This window comes from Schistocerca serialis, chromosome 2, assembly GCF_023864345.2.
Source record: "Schistocerca serialis cubense isolate TAMUIC-IGC-003099 chromosome 2, iqSchSeri2.2, whole genome shotgun sequence".
Taxonomy (NCBI): Eukaryota; Metazoa; Arthropoda; class Insecta; order Orthoptera; family Acrididae; genus Schistocerca; species Schistocerca serialis.
The window spans coordinates 149135670-149151573 of record NC_064639.1 but is presented as its reverse complement, the minus strand read 5'-3'; positions in this window follow the sequence as shown (position 1 = coordinate 149151573).

The window sequence follows — 15904 nt, the reverse complement described above, 5'->3', positions numbered from 1 at the left end:
AGTTTTGGGCAGTTGGATGTGAGCCGCCAGCAGTTGTGGTAGGGTTTTGAGCGGACGATCTGGAAGTGTGTCCGTCAGAAAAAGGAAATTTGTCTAATTGGATGTCAAAAAATTATATATATATATATATATATATATATATATATATATATATATATATATATATATAAAATGACTTTTGAACGTTATTAAGGTGAATACATAGTTCTATATCAAAATCTTTCATTTGCTAACTATGCCTATCAGTAGTTAGTGCCTTCCGTAGTTGGAATCTTTTATTTAGCTGGCAGTATTGGCGCTCGCTGTATTGCAGTAGTTCGAGTAACGAAGATTTTTGTGAGGTAAGCGATTCATGAAAGGTATAGGTTATTGTTAGTCAGGGCCATTCTTTTGTAGGGATTATTGAAAGTCACATTGCGTTGCGCTAAAAATATTGTGTGTTAGTTTAGTGATTATCAGAATAAGTAAAGAGAAAACTGTCTGAGTACGTTGTGTTTTACTCAGTTTATTCTGTATCAAATAAAGTAGAAGTTTACCAGCACAGTCATGCATAATTTTTGTAAGGGCACGTTTCGAAGTGTTGGCGGAGCAGGATTTTGTGCACCAACTGACCTCTCCATTGTGTTCGTTAAATGTTCAATGGCAGTGGCCAAATCATTCTCTCGAATTTCCCAGAACGTTTTCAAATCAATCGCGATCAACTGGGACTCGGTGACATTGCAAATTGTCACGGGAACGTGTAGTCCATGAATGGCTACAAATGAACTACAGGTAGCCAAACATAACCATTTCCACTCAACGATCGGTTCAGTTTGACCAAAGTGCCCACTCCGTTCCATGTAAACACAGCCCGCACCATTATGGAACTACCCAATAGTTTGTACAGTGCCTTGATGACAACTTGGGTCAATGGTTTCGTGGGGTCTGCGTCTCACTCGAACCCTGCCATCAGCTCTTGTGAACTGAAGTAGTGCGACACATTACCAGACCACGGTTTTCCAGTGTCTAGGGTCCAACCGAGACGATCACGACCTCAGGAAAGGCGTTGCAGGCGATGTCGTGGAGTTAGCAAAGGCACTCACGTTGGTCGTCTGCTCCCGTAGCCCATTAAGACCAAACTTCGCCGCACAGTCCTGACGGATACGTTCGTCGTACGTCCCACATCGATTTCTGGGGTTATTTCCCGCAATGAAACCTCTATGCAAACGCCACGGCTCTCCGTCGTTACATTCGGGAGGACGACGGTTCAATCCCGCGTCCGGCCATCCTAATTTAGGTTTTCCGTGATTTCCCTAAATCGCTCCAGGCAAATGCTGGGATGGTTCCTTTGAAAGGGCACTGCCGACTTCCTCCCCCATCCTTCCCTAATCCGATGAGACCGATGACTTCACTGTTTGGTCTCTTCTCCCAAACAATCCAAATCTCCGTCGTTAAGAGAAGGCCGTCGGCCACTGTGTTGCCCGTAATGACAGGTAGCCTAAAATTTTTTATCTCGAATTATAGAATTCCCTAACGATTTTCGAAAATCGTGTGTCCCATGCACCTAGTTCCAACTACCATTCTGCCGGTTAAAGTCTGTGAATTCCAGCCATAATCACGTCCGTCACCGTTTCATATGAATCACCCGAGTACAAATGTCAGCTCCACCTCTGCACTGCCCTTTTGTATTTGTGGACGCGATGCTACCGCCATCTGGATACGTTCATATCGCTATACCACAACTTCTGCCATACTTCTGTATGCTAATAAGAAGTACGGGCACACTGCTGGTCTACAGGTCGGTCTACTGGTAGATAATGCAAGGCCTATTTATTTCTTGGCTTGACTTGTTTCACCGTCAGAAGACGCCGATTGTGCACTGTCTCTTTTAACGCAGAACTTAACTTCAAACTTTTTTAGTAAATAAATAAATACATATATACATATAGATGAGAAGAATGCTTCAATGATCAATCCCATGGTATTAATGACGCCATACTTCAAATCAAATAAATATTTGCGAACGAAAGTTAACACATATGGGAATTATGGAGCCACGTAATTTACAGTTTTAAATTAAAGCGAACTAAACAATATTTAATTATGTATGGAACCAGGTAGTCAAAGAAAGCAGGATTCGGTTTTGATTGTGGACGGGGCCGTATTCAGTTACTATTAGTTCCCTTTTGCAATTACACACATTCATTTTAATACTAATTCCAGACTCAGCAATAAATAAAGATATCACACGTTATTAATGAAGGAATAAACAACGCTGTAATTAATAATACTTTCAGTGCGTTGCAATTTACCAAATGAGCATAAAATACAGATACAGCAAATAATGTTTTAAAAACAAGCCAGTCTGATCCCAATTAGAATTTTAAGGCAATTAACCACAGTCACGGCTGAAGGCCTTTAACGCTAAGAACGGCAATTGTAAAAAGAATTAACAAACATACTGTAAAACAGCGATGCAATAGCAAAAGTTAATTTACAAACACAGACTACTGATCACCAAACGCGTGAGACAAAATGATGGTAAACTTGGTAGCATAACGGTTTAAACGAGCTGTAAAACAAAAAACGGCAATTATATAAAAAACTCTATAAACATACAATAAAACAGCAAATACAATAATAAAACACAAGGGCCAGTCACAGACGGTGCACCAGGAATCAATCTCTGATTAGGTCCGGCAAAACCACTTTCGCGAGAGATGACATAAGCAGCCAAAGGTTGCATTCACTTCTCAAGATGGTAACTTAAACTAGTGGCAGTCTAACGAATGACTAGTGATAATCTTGCTGTGGCTACCTGACGTCCAATAAACCAAACGTAAAGATGTAAAAATACGCCAAAGCCGGAACCGGCGGGCTGAACTCCACCCGCAGAGTACTTTGCTTAGAGCGCCCGGAACGAGAAGGGAATCACTACCAACAGAGTAGAAGAATCGTCAACCAATATACAATCAAGAAAGCTGTCAAAACTACAACTACATGCCTCACTGGACAGCAGCGGCACGGCGAGGAAACGTTCATTGACGTTACATACACTAACCCTCAGGGCAGGTAACTGGAAAAATACAGCTGGTTGAACTCAAAAAATAGTAACAAACTGAACTCAATAAATAGTAATTAGAAGTCCAGGAAAACTGATCAGATCCGCCTTCCCCAAGTACTCCACTCGCTGCTCTTCACCTCAGCAGCACTACGAGCAGCAACACGATCCCAAGTCACCGGAGAATCGCAAGATCTTACAATAGTGGAGGTTTCTCTACTTGAATGCAAATGCACTCAATTGAAGGCTTGCAGGATCCTGTTTACGAAGAGGTCGTGCACCCTCGTGACCACAGGCCTTTGATCCGGCAGTCCATGCCCACGGACAGCGGTCCCGGCGTGTTCTCGCTCTGCGCGGACCTGACTCCTCCTGGGTCCCCCTACCAAACTGCACACTGACACGACCCAGAAGATCAACAACGCCGCTCCAAACATAGGGCCACAGTTACTACATATCGATAACCGCCGCTGCTGCCACTAGCGGATAGGCTACGCTTGCCAAACCAAGTGGCGGCAGTCAACACGAGAAGAAGACAAACAACCGCAACCATGTCAACTAAACGATACGACCTGGCCTCCAACAGAGGGCAGAAAACTACAAACAGCACCAATGCGAGCCACAGCACAGCTTAACCTCCCCCTCTCAAGGAGAAACCCGGGGGCGGGTGGGAGTGTTAGAACTAGCAGGTTAACCAAACTTAATTTGATTAAGGTGATCCCGGCACGGTTCTCCTTAACCAGAAGATTAACTGGGCCTAAAATCGGCATAATCGTACACGAACCCAGAAAACAGGGAGTAAACTTACGAGGGTTGTCAACACGCACCTCATTCCCAGGAAAATTACGGATATATACATGATCTCCCGGCTTACCCCTGAAGGCTCGCCGTTTACGGTTATAACGGTCAACTTGTTTGTTGTGGGCCCTGAGAATATTGCGCCTCGCACGATTCCAGTTTTCCTTGACGACCTGAGGGGTGATCTCCGCAGGATTTAGGTCTTTAGGTCTTTAGGGGGGAATTAACAGGATAAGCAAACATCAAGGAAACCGGAGTAGCTTCCAAAATATCATGGCTGGAGGCATTGAAGGCAAGGCTAAGCCAAGGGAGACTAGAATCCCACTTACTGGGAGACTTCTGATGTAAAATAATCAGTGCGGATTTAAGGTTACGATTGACCATTTCAGCAAAGGACCCCTGTGGATAATACGGAGTGGTAGTTACATGCTTAACACCACTCTGAAAACAGAAGGCCTTGAAGGGAGCTGACAGAAACGCCGCCGCATTATCAGTAACGATTGCTTACAGGATCCAAAAACACTAAATACGTTAGTTAAATGCGCAATGGTGGGGACAGTAGTCACATTACGACTCGGAACAAGCCAGGTAAACCTTGAAAACGAGTCAATAACTAATACATACCGATGACCTCTTTTGGTGCGAGGTGATGGCGCCACATAGTCAATATAGAGCTTGTCCATGGGGCAAAATTCACTCTCAGAACTAAGGAACCCCTCTTGAAGAGCGTTACTCGGTTTGGCCACACGACACAACTGACACCGAGAAACCATATCTCTAACGTCTCGGTCAATAGACGGCCACGTCAGATGCTCCTTAATCTTCTGCAAGGTCTTATAGGTTCCTAAATGCCCGCCAATCAACGAGTCCTGAAAATAATGGAGAACCGGGCGTATTAGTATGCTTGGTAGACTGATCTTGAACTCCTTGATAGCTCCCACCCTTTTACACAAATTGCCTTTCCTGATAATGTATTCATCCAAATGCTCGCCCACCGAAAGCCGTTTCTTAACCGGTCGCCAAGTGGGGTTCTGATCCGGATGGTCGGCAATGTCACTAAACAAATGAGGAATCCGCCTAACACGACACAACTAAGACTGCCTTCCGTAGATTCTTGGGCGCCATCACTAGGTGGTCGTTCAGTAAACAGACGGCTGAGGACGTCCGCGAGCGCATTCCCAGTGCCTCTGATGTGCTTAACCTCGAACTGAAACGCCAAATGCGTACCGCCCACCTCGCGATACGGCCAGTTTTACGCGGCCTGGCTAGCAACCAGCTTAAGGCTTGACTGTCCGTCTCTAGCTGAAATACTCTATGTTCGAGATAAAACCGGTACTTATCCACCGGGAACAAGACGATCAATGCCTCACATTCGTAAACAGAATATTTAAGCTCGGCGCTGGTTAACTGACGACACACGTATGCCAATGGCTGCCTTTGACCCTCGAACTCCTGGAGGTGAACTGCCGAAATTCCCGCATTAGATGCGTTGGTTTGCACAATAAATTTCTTATTTAAATCAGACACTCCGAGAACGGGAGGATTTGCTGTAGCCGCCTTAATATGTTCGAACGCAGGTTCTTGAGCAGGTCCGCACTCAAAGCGCACCCCTTTTCGGCGCAGTTCATGTAGAGCAGCCGCCAACGCAAAATTAGGGACAAAACGCCTAAAATAATTCGCCATCCCTATGAACTTGGCAATACCTCGCTTATCAGTGGGCGGTGGAAGGGCTCTCGAGGCCTTAGTACGCTCCTGATCGATGCGAATACCCTCGCCTGATACTAGGTGACCTAAGAAGGATACCCGCTGCCTGGCTAATGTCACGTTATTGGGTTCAACAGTCAAACCGGCCCCCTGCAACCTAGCAAAATCTTGCTGGATATGTTCCAAATGCTCTTGAAACGAACGAATATAAATTACCAAATCGTCCAGGAAATTGTAAACACAGACTAATTTCAAGTCTCCAAGAATATTATGCAGCAAACGAGTAAGGACGGCTGCTCCATTCGCCAAACCAAAGGGGACCCTATCAAATTCAAACAAATTCCAGTCAGTACAAATCGCTGTAACGTGTTTACATTCTTCGGCTAAGGGCATCTGATAATAGGCTTGATTCAGGTTAAGCACAGTAAACCAATTAGCCCCGGAAAACCAAGTAAAACAGTTATGAAGATCAGGTAAAGGAACCGATTCGAGGCCAAACTTCTTATTTAGGAGACGATAGTCAACAACAGGCCGAAAGTCCCGCCGCTGATCCTTAGGGCCGAGGAATAACGAGAGGCATAAGAGATGTAGAAGGGCTAGTAACTCCCTGCTCAAGCATTTTGGAGATCTTTTCCCTTAGTATCTTCATCTTAGCCGGTGATATGCGGTATGGGGACTGCCTGACGGGAAAATGGCCAGAAAGACGAATACGTTAGTCAAAAACATTAGCAACCCCTAGTCTATCACAGAGAAGCTCTGGGAACTTCTCCAACAAACCCCTTAGTTCAGACAAGATGGGTGAGATCAAACTCACTAACCTTAGCATCAACAGTCAGCATTCCCGCACGTCAACGTACCGTACGTTTAGTACTCTCACAGAACCCAAATTTCTGACCAGACGAGAACTTAAAGAAAAAGGTTTACCCTGAATAATCCAAGAGAAGACCAGTTTTACCGATAAAATCACATCACAAAATCAAATCGACCGGTAGCTCTTTAACCAAGGTCAAAGAGAAGGGCCACGAGAAATCCCCAACCGAGGTACTCCCTCGGACCCAACCATGCAGAGACAACACCTGCCCGATGGAAAACCGACATCTCTGCACCGAAGAAGGCACCAGCCTAAGTCTCGCAAGATGACTAAATTCAAGAAACCATTCCAAGCTCAGCAATGAAAAGGAGCTACCAGATTCCAAAAGGGCACTAATAGGTTCGCCACCTACTCGAGAACAAATATAAGGCAGTAGGGATAATTATCGAGCAGCGAGAAGGGCACACCAGGTTTTAAAGGCTCGACCACGGGGGTTGCTGCCCAGCCGGGCGTCATTTATTGGCTCTGGGTATCCGCGGCTGAGCGCAAGTACGAACTAATTGCCCTGCTCGACCGCACCTGAAACAACGCCGCGATTCCCCTTTAGCAGACTAAGCTGAAGTTTGGTAATCCAGAGTTCCCCTCGGTGACGACGCCCCCGGGCTGAACCTTAACTTCACGGTGTCCATCGTCCGAAAGCGGCAACGCGGATGTCGCTACAACGGCGGCACTAAGTTCTCCCAAGTGGAGGGACGACTACGAAAAACAAAATGTGACTTATCCGCTGCTCGCATTCCCCTCAGGACGATTAAAACTAACTCCCGTTCTGGCAAGTCGACTAACAAGGCCAAACAGGCCGTCTTAACCATTTCCACGTATTTGTGCAACTCCTCCCTATCTTGCTGCATCTGCCAAATACAGCGACACTCGAGCTGTTTACGAACTCCTGTGGTCAATCTTTCGTTGATCACAAGCTCCCTCAACTGCTGCATTGAAAACTCTTCTGCCATAGTTCTGGATATCAAGGTCCTCAATTCGCCTATAGTTAAAGGGTACAATAGAGACAAAACTACCTGATGTGAAATACCAAACGCATCAGTGTGTTGCTCAAAGCGAACCAAAAACCATAACAACCTTTCAGTTTGCTCCAGTCGGTCTGTAACTAATTCTGTGACGTCTCGAAAAAGATGCACTAGAGGATTAGGCAATTTAGCAAACGCCCCGACTAACCCCTCGAAGGCCATTAAGGCGGTATTCCCGCGCTCTCTAGCGCACCGCCCGGAAGGTAACAAATCCTGTTCCCCAGTTCTCGTCCCATCAAGCTCTAAGCATGTGACCTTAAACTGCAATTCGTTAACCAAGGACCCCAATTCAGCGATTGATTCCTTATCACGATCCTCTAATTTTAATGCCCTTATGTCAGATACCCGTTTGGCTAAATGTATCAACTGTGCCCGCACCCTGTCTAACTGACTGCCCTCTAGAAAGCAGATATTGTCCTCAAGACTCCTCACAGTATTAAACAAAAACTCAGTGGCTGCCTTTGTCTCACCCACAACATCCGTCGTGACGTCAACCGGCTGAAGAACGGTAGCACGCAAGCGGGCTGCTAAGTCCGGAACACAATCCTCAATAGGGTGACGTCTTATCGCAAGCTCATAAATGAGGTGGTCCTCCCTCAATAGGCCAATCCCGGGGCACTGGCACTGCCTGACCGCCATCACAGAGTTGATCACCTAAAACAGAACCAAAAGCACCAAAGGCAGAAATCATACAACAGTAACAGTGTTTGCCGGCCGAAGTGGCCGTGCGGTTAAAGGCGCTGCGGCCTGGAACCGCGAGACCACTACGGTCGCAGGTTCGAATCCTGCCTCGGGCATGGATGTTTGTGATGTCCTTAGGTTAGTTAGGTTTAACTAGTTCTAAGTTCTAGAGGACTAATGACCTCAGCAGTTGAGTCCCATAGTGCTCAGAGGCATTTGAGCCATAGTAACAGTGTTTACCAAATCAACCAACACTAACTGAAATGGCGATATTACAATCACAACCATGCTCTGCTACCAGCTGGAACCGGATAGTCAGGGAAAGCAGGATTTGGTTACGATTGTGGACGGGGCCGTATTCAGTTACTATTGGTTCCCTTTTGCAATTACAAACATTTATTTTAAAACGGTAATTCCAGACTCAGCAATAAATAAAGATAATACCCGTTATTAATGAAGGAATACACAAGGGTGTAATTAGTAGTGCTTTCAGTGCGTTACAATTCACAAAATGAGCATAAAATACAGGCACAGCAAATAATGTTTAAAAAAGCCAATGTCACCCCAATTAGAATTTTAAACCAAGTAACCACAGTCACGGCTGAAGGCCTTTGACACCAAGGACGCCAGTTATTAAAAAAATTAACAAACCTACTGTAAAAAATCGATGCAATAGCAAAGGTTAATTTACAAAGACAGGCAACTGATCACCAAACGGATGAGACAAAATGATGGTAAACTTGGTATCACAACGATTTAAACGTGCGGTAGCGCCATGAATGGCAATTATATAGAAAAATTTAAAAAACATACAGTAAAACAGCAAAGACAATAATAAAACACAAGGGACAGCCACAGACGTTGCACCAGGACTCGACCACTGAGTAGGTCCGGCAAAAACATTTTCGCGAGCGGTGAGATAGGCAGCCAAGAGCTGCATTCACTTCACAAGATGGTAACTCAGACTAGTGGCAGTCTAACGAATGACTAATGATAATCTTGCTGAGGCTATCTGACGTCCAATAAACCAAATGCAATGATGTAAAAATACGCCAAAGCCAGAACCGGCGGTCTGGACTCCGCTGGCAGAATACTGTGCATAGAGCGCACGGAACGAGAAAGCAATCACTACCACCAGAGTAGAAGAATCACCAACCAACCTACAATCAAGAAAGCTGTTAAAACTACATTCCTCACTGGACAGCAACGGCAAGGCGAGGAAACGTACACTCCCGTTACATACACTAACCTCCATGGCAGGTAACTGGTGCGTTAGCGGCCACTAGGCCGGAAAAATATCGCTGATTGAACTTAACAAATAGTAACAAATTGAACGCAGTAAATAATAATTATAAGTCCAGGAAAGCTAATCAGATCCGCCTTCCCCAAGTACTCCACTCGCTGCTTTTCGCCTCGGCAACACTACGAGCACCAACACGAACCCAAGTCACTGGAGAATCGCAATATCTCACAATGGTGGAGGTTTCTGTACTTGAATCCAAATGCACTTAAAACTTGAAGAATCCGGTTTAAGACGAGGTAGTGCACCCTCGTGACCACAAGCCTTCAATCTGGCCGTCCATGCTGTCCGCCAATTGTCCCGGCGTGTTCTCGCCCTGCGCGCACCTGGCTCCTCCTGGGTCCCCCTACCAAACTGCACACTCACACGACCTGGAAGAACAACAACGTCACCCCAAAGATAGGGCCACAGTTACTACATATCGACAACCGCCGCTTCTGCCACTAGCGGACAGGCAACGCTTGCAACACCAAGTGGCGCCAGTCAACACGAGAAGAAGGCAAACAACCGCAACCATGTCAACTAAACGATACGGTCTGGGCTCCAACAGCGGACAGAAACATGCAAACAGCACAAACATTAGCCACAGAACGGCTCCATGTAGATATAAAATGCAAGCAGAAGATTGAAGATAGAAGCACGTGCAATCAAAGTTTATTTAACTGCACAGTAATTCACGAAAGTCAACGATAAACGTTTAAATCCGAAAGGGCAGTTTTCCATTAGCAACCGTGATATAAACTTCGGTTTTAGGAATAAGCACTGCGAAAAAACATGCAAAAAACCCTTAACACATGAATATAGCTATTAGCTACAGAAAATTGTTGTAGTTCTTAGCCAGCTCAAACACCTTTAATCATGGGTAATCATGCAAAATCAGTCACCGAAAACCACAGACAAATAAACTAAGTCCTTTACAAAGTTAGAGCCCGTAAGCCACGCTCATGAAACTATTCCATGCTCAGTACAATTTTAAAGGCTTAACTCAAACACGGCTGCACGAACACACAGTCTCTCAATAAAATATTGCTGTAGCCGGCTTATCCCGGGCACTTATTAAAGCGCCGATAAATGAGGCGCTGCAACGTAGACGTAATTTCTAAAAGATTGCGTTATTTTATTGACGACGTTGGTGTTGATCAAATTAACAAAACCACATGTGTGATACAGTCGTATGCTCACACAATGAACAACACATAAGACAATTCAAATTTGTCACAAAAATAGTTTCGTGCACAGCAAGACAATAAATAATTTTCCCCGTGGAGATGCTCCGATTTGCTCGCAGGCACACGCCAACCAGCGACCTCAAAACTCTCTGCAGCGCAAGCACCCCACGATCAACTGCCAGTGTGGATTAATCATTGGAATATCGTTCGTGACTACCCGGCAAAATACAGTGTCATTCGAGTTGCAGCGAGGCGGGTTTTAACTTTTCATTCCTAAAATCCAGTCCACCTACCTCCTGTTCTCTGCCCCTCGCCCCCCCCCCCCTCCCCGCTACAGCTACGTTGGTAGATCTCACTTAGCCGATGAAAAGCAGTCTCGAAATAACACCGACTAAATACCTACCAAGCAAAGGCCACGTAACTCTAGGTTGGAGCCAGCATCGGTAAGTTCCTTGAATTTCGGGCGATCAGGGTCTAAATAAACGTGCTTGAAACTGTTTTTAAGTTCAACTAACTAGATTTTATTGCCCCCAGAACATGTAAATGGCTATCAAGTCCGCTTTTACTGTTAAACTAGTATTCGTCTAGTCGATGACTGTTCAGGTTACAAGTTCTCCACACGAAAATTAGAATTTCATTCGTCTGGAACAAATAATTTTAGTGTTCCATAGAAACTGATGCGAGTTATTACATCAAGTTGTTCAGGGGACTTCTTATAAAGAAGTCCTCACCCAAATATTCGGTGGCATCTACGAACACGCCCGTGGAGTTTCAAGCACGACCAGAAAGTTCACACGCCAATAACTTCAATGTTGGAACTTTCATTAAAACGTTCAAAACTAAAGTCGCTTTACAATTATGATAAGAGAACCGACAGAATGCAAGATGTTCTTCATCTTAATAAAAATATGAGTGGCGAGGTTCCACATAGATCTGCACAATAATGCGGTTCCCGAGCTACTCCTGGAGATACAGAACTGCATAACAATGCAGGACACAAAGCGCTGTAAATTCTTAATATCTATGGGCTGATGATTTAGGCAACCAATCAGAACAGCTCCACCCCTCAAAAACTAGCGGTAATCCCTGAATCATCCAATTGAATCACAGAAAGCAATTTATAAAAGAAACTATTCACGAAATCAAATTAAATTTAAATGAAACAAAATAAGAATTATCCCCAGAAGTACTAATTGATTTCTCTTACGGCTGCTTTTGTACACAAGGATGCGCGCTACAACACAAGAATTTTCCAGTGCATAAATTCCATATAGCTTTTAATAAAATATAACATTCACATTCTACGTATGCTCTCCGTAGACTTTCCCATTCTCTCCACATCATCTGTACAATAAAACATAAATAAATAATGATTTAGAAAGTGGTCAAAATGACGTCAGCAATCTTTTGTAACGAAATGAAACAAATCCTGGAAAAAACTAACTTCTATGAACTGAACCCTTTTAGTATAGTAGTACAAGTTTCATCTGCTGTTATAAATAAATACTTTACTGTCCTTAGGATAGTTCTGTAACAGCAGAAAAGTTATTACACATTTTAGGTAAAACTTTGTCTCGAAAAGCATTGAAGATACGGACCTGAATTTTTTGCGCTATATAAAAAGAAAGCTCTCCACTTGGCTACGTGAAAAGACACATTCCAAGACCGCTTACTTCACTGCAAGGTGTAAAGACTTAGAGTAATTTTCTACTTTACAGAGAGGCTCACATCTTTTCTTATTTTACAGATGTTGTAGTCAGATTCTTTTAATATGTATGTCCCAATGAGCATATTAATTACGGATTCTTTGCTCTCTTGTACAGTCTTATTTGGTACCTGGCATAATTAATGGATGGTGCTGAAGTTATAGGTTTTGGCGTACAAGCCGAGAGCAGCGCTATGGTTGTCGGTTCACACATACATCGCGATCTTCGGCAGGCAAAGCATTCGCGGTCATGCGTGGTCCAGAGCATCCGGCAACAGGGCAATCCCACGGCCAATCGGAGCGCATAGCGCCAAGTTCCCGTAGTTTAAATATTGTGCGTTGTCAACATACGCAACATTAGTAATTTTGGTTCCTACTGGCGCAGCTATCGAGTGTTAAAATTTCGTGACACAATTTTTGTCCACTGTGTATAATATTTAAATACTATGACTGAAGAAATGCTGCTAAAACGCTGTAAGCATTTAGAATGTATTTTAACTGATGGTGATACTGTTGACATTAAAGGGGTGAATTAACAGAGGAAATGTGTGCAGTGTTTTTTAGACGAGAAAGAAAGCCTCAGCAATGTACTCACTTTAATCATGAAGTTAAATCTTGCCCCACATTGTATTAGTTCTTTAAGAATATTGTTAACGACACCAATAACTGTAGGGTCTCTCTAAGCTAAAATTAATTAAAAACTTTTTCACATTCGACTGCAGAAAATAGTCTTAATTGTTGGCCCTTTTGGCAAATGAGCATGAAATTGCTGATAAGCTAAATTTAAAAGATTTAATAAGAAAACTTGCAGAATGAAAGTAAGAAAAAATCTTTTTGTAATTAGTTGATGTTACCTTGTTTTATTTTCAAAATAATGCCATTTAAAAATGTAAAAGTTGTACGGTTAACAGTTTTTATACCATTAACTTACTTCTATCATTTCGTACTGCTTGAATATCAAATGGTATACTATATGGTTCTTTCTAAAAATATGCGTTTATTAAAATTTAAGAAAAATTATTAGACTGTCAGTGAAATTAAAAAATTGTATATATATTTGATTGTCATTGGCAGTAAGTAAACATACAGGGTGGCTCATTGATAGCGACTGGGCCAAATATCTCACGAAATTAGCATCAAACGAAAAAATAAGAATATCAAATCTGCTCGCTCGTGACTGGGGAAAACATATGGCGCTATGGATGATCCACTAGATGGCGCTGCCGTAGGCCAAACTGATAGAAACTTCGTTTTTTAAAATAGGAACCCCAATATTTATTGCATATTCGTATTGTACGTAAATAAATTGGAATGTTTGATTTGGAACATTTGTTTCACTTCGTGATGGATCACGCTGTAATATTCTCACAAATGTAGCAACGCACCCGATAACACTGTGTGCAATTCTTTACTTAAATTAGGTATTATAATACGCTTGTCCAGTAATAGTAATCACGCGGAAGACATAATTTTGTTAAAATGGAACGTTCAACAGTCGCAGGGAAGGTAGATATTTTGTTTGTTAATGGCTATTGTGGTCAAAATTCCCAACAAGCTTGTGTTATGTATGTTGACCGTTATCCTGACAGACAGCACCCAAGTGTCCGGTCGTTTCGTCGGGTAGTTAATGTAGGTAGAGAAACCGGAAGTGTTCAGCCAAAGAAGAAGAGGCAACCAACAACTGCATCAAATAAAGATGCACAAACAAGTTTTTTAGCTGCAGTTGAGGCTATTCTGCACATCAGTAGCAGACAAATCGAGCGGGAATCGGGAATTTCGAAAATATCGGTTTTGAGAATTACGATATTTCTAAGCACCAGGAATGGCATGGCGATTATTTTGAACGTCTTATAAATTTTTGCCACTAGGCACACAATAAATTACGAGATTTTTTTTCAAGAGCTCTGTTTGGTGACAAAGCGTTAGGTGACAAAGCGTCATTCACAAACAGAGGTAACGTAAACCGGCATAATACGCACTATTGGGCAACGGAAAATCCCCAATGGCTGCTACAAGTGGAACATCAGCGATCCTGGTGGGTTAATGTATGGTATGGAATTATTGGAGGATATCTAATTGGCCCTTATTTTATCGATGACAATGTAAATATTTCAATGTATGCTGGTTTCTTAATTAATGATTTACCGATTCTACTACAAGATGTTTTACTGCATGACAGAATGGCGCTGTGCTTTCAACATGATGGATGTCCGGCACTTCGCACGCGTGCAGTTGAAGCTGTATTAAATAGGACATTAAATGACAGGTGGATTGGTCGTAGAAGCACCATACCATGGCATGCACGTTCACCGGACCTTACGTCTCCGGACTTTTTCCTTTGGGGAAAAGTGAAAGATATTTGTTATCGTGATCCACCGACAACGCCTGAAAACATGCGGCACCGCATTGTCAATGTATGTGCAACAATTACTGAAGGCGATCTACTCGCTGTTGAGAGGAATTTCGTTACGCGTATTTCGAAATGTATTGAAGCTGAAGGACATCATTTTGAACATTTATTACATTAATGAGGTTATTATGGTTGCTCACGTTAGTAAGAGCATGCGTTCCCATAATTTATGATAAGGCCACAAAAGTAAATGTATCACACTGGAACAAGAGAAATAAAGTCCAAGCTAACTACATTTGTGTTTTAATTTTAAAAACCGAAATGTTACCAACTGTTATATATATATATATATTGAAGAGTTCAAGTACCTGGGCTCCATACTAACAAATAGAAGTGAAGTAACGAAAGAAGTACAGCAACGTATAACAAATGCTAATCGCATGTTCTTTAGCCTGAACAATCTTTTCAGATCTCGGCTGATATCGCAGAAGAACAAGATCCACCTATACACGACACTGGTGAGACCAGTACTTTTATACGGCTGTGAAACTTGGGCAACATCAGCAACAGCAGAAGAAGCAATATGTGCATTTGAAAGGAAGGTACTTCGGAAGATATATGGACCCATCTACAATGCCATGGAAGGTAAATGGGAACGAAGAAAAAAAGAAGATTTATACCAGCGGTATGGAAAGCCACACATTGGACGAATATTGGCGCAGAAGAGACTCCAATGGTTTGGCCACATCCTACGGGCAGACGGATCCCTTCCAAACAGAGTCCTCCACTCTCAACCCACAGGAAAACGCCCTAGAGGACGCCCAAGAACTCGATGGAAGGATAGGATAACAACGATCCTGAAAGAAGTGGAACCAGCAGCCGTGGAGGAGGACGCCAACGACCGGATGAGATGGACTGCCATCTGCAACAGCTCCCTCCTCTCGTGTAATTGACAGACACTGCGTGTGTGTTTTTTTTTGTTTTTTGTTTCTGTAATGTATCCCTCTTGCCTTTTAAACCTTTGATTGAATGCCCTGTTTATTTTTTCGTTTTTCTTTAAGCTGTAATGTACATATGTAACTTTTACTACTGTATAGAGTACTTTTGTAAGTCTTTTTGTCTTTACTTTTCCTTTTGTTCTTCTTGCTGTAGGCCTTAAAGGCCCGATAAGGCAATAAATGATGATGATATATATATATATATATATATAGGGTGGTCGAAAATTCCCGTTACAAACTTCTAGGACTTGTAGCGGGGAGTGAGTACG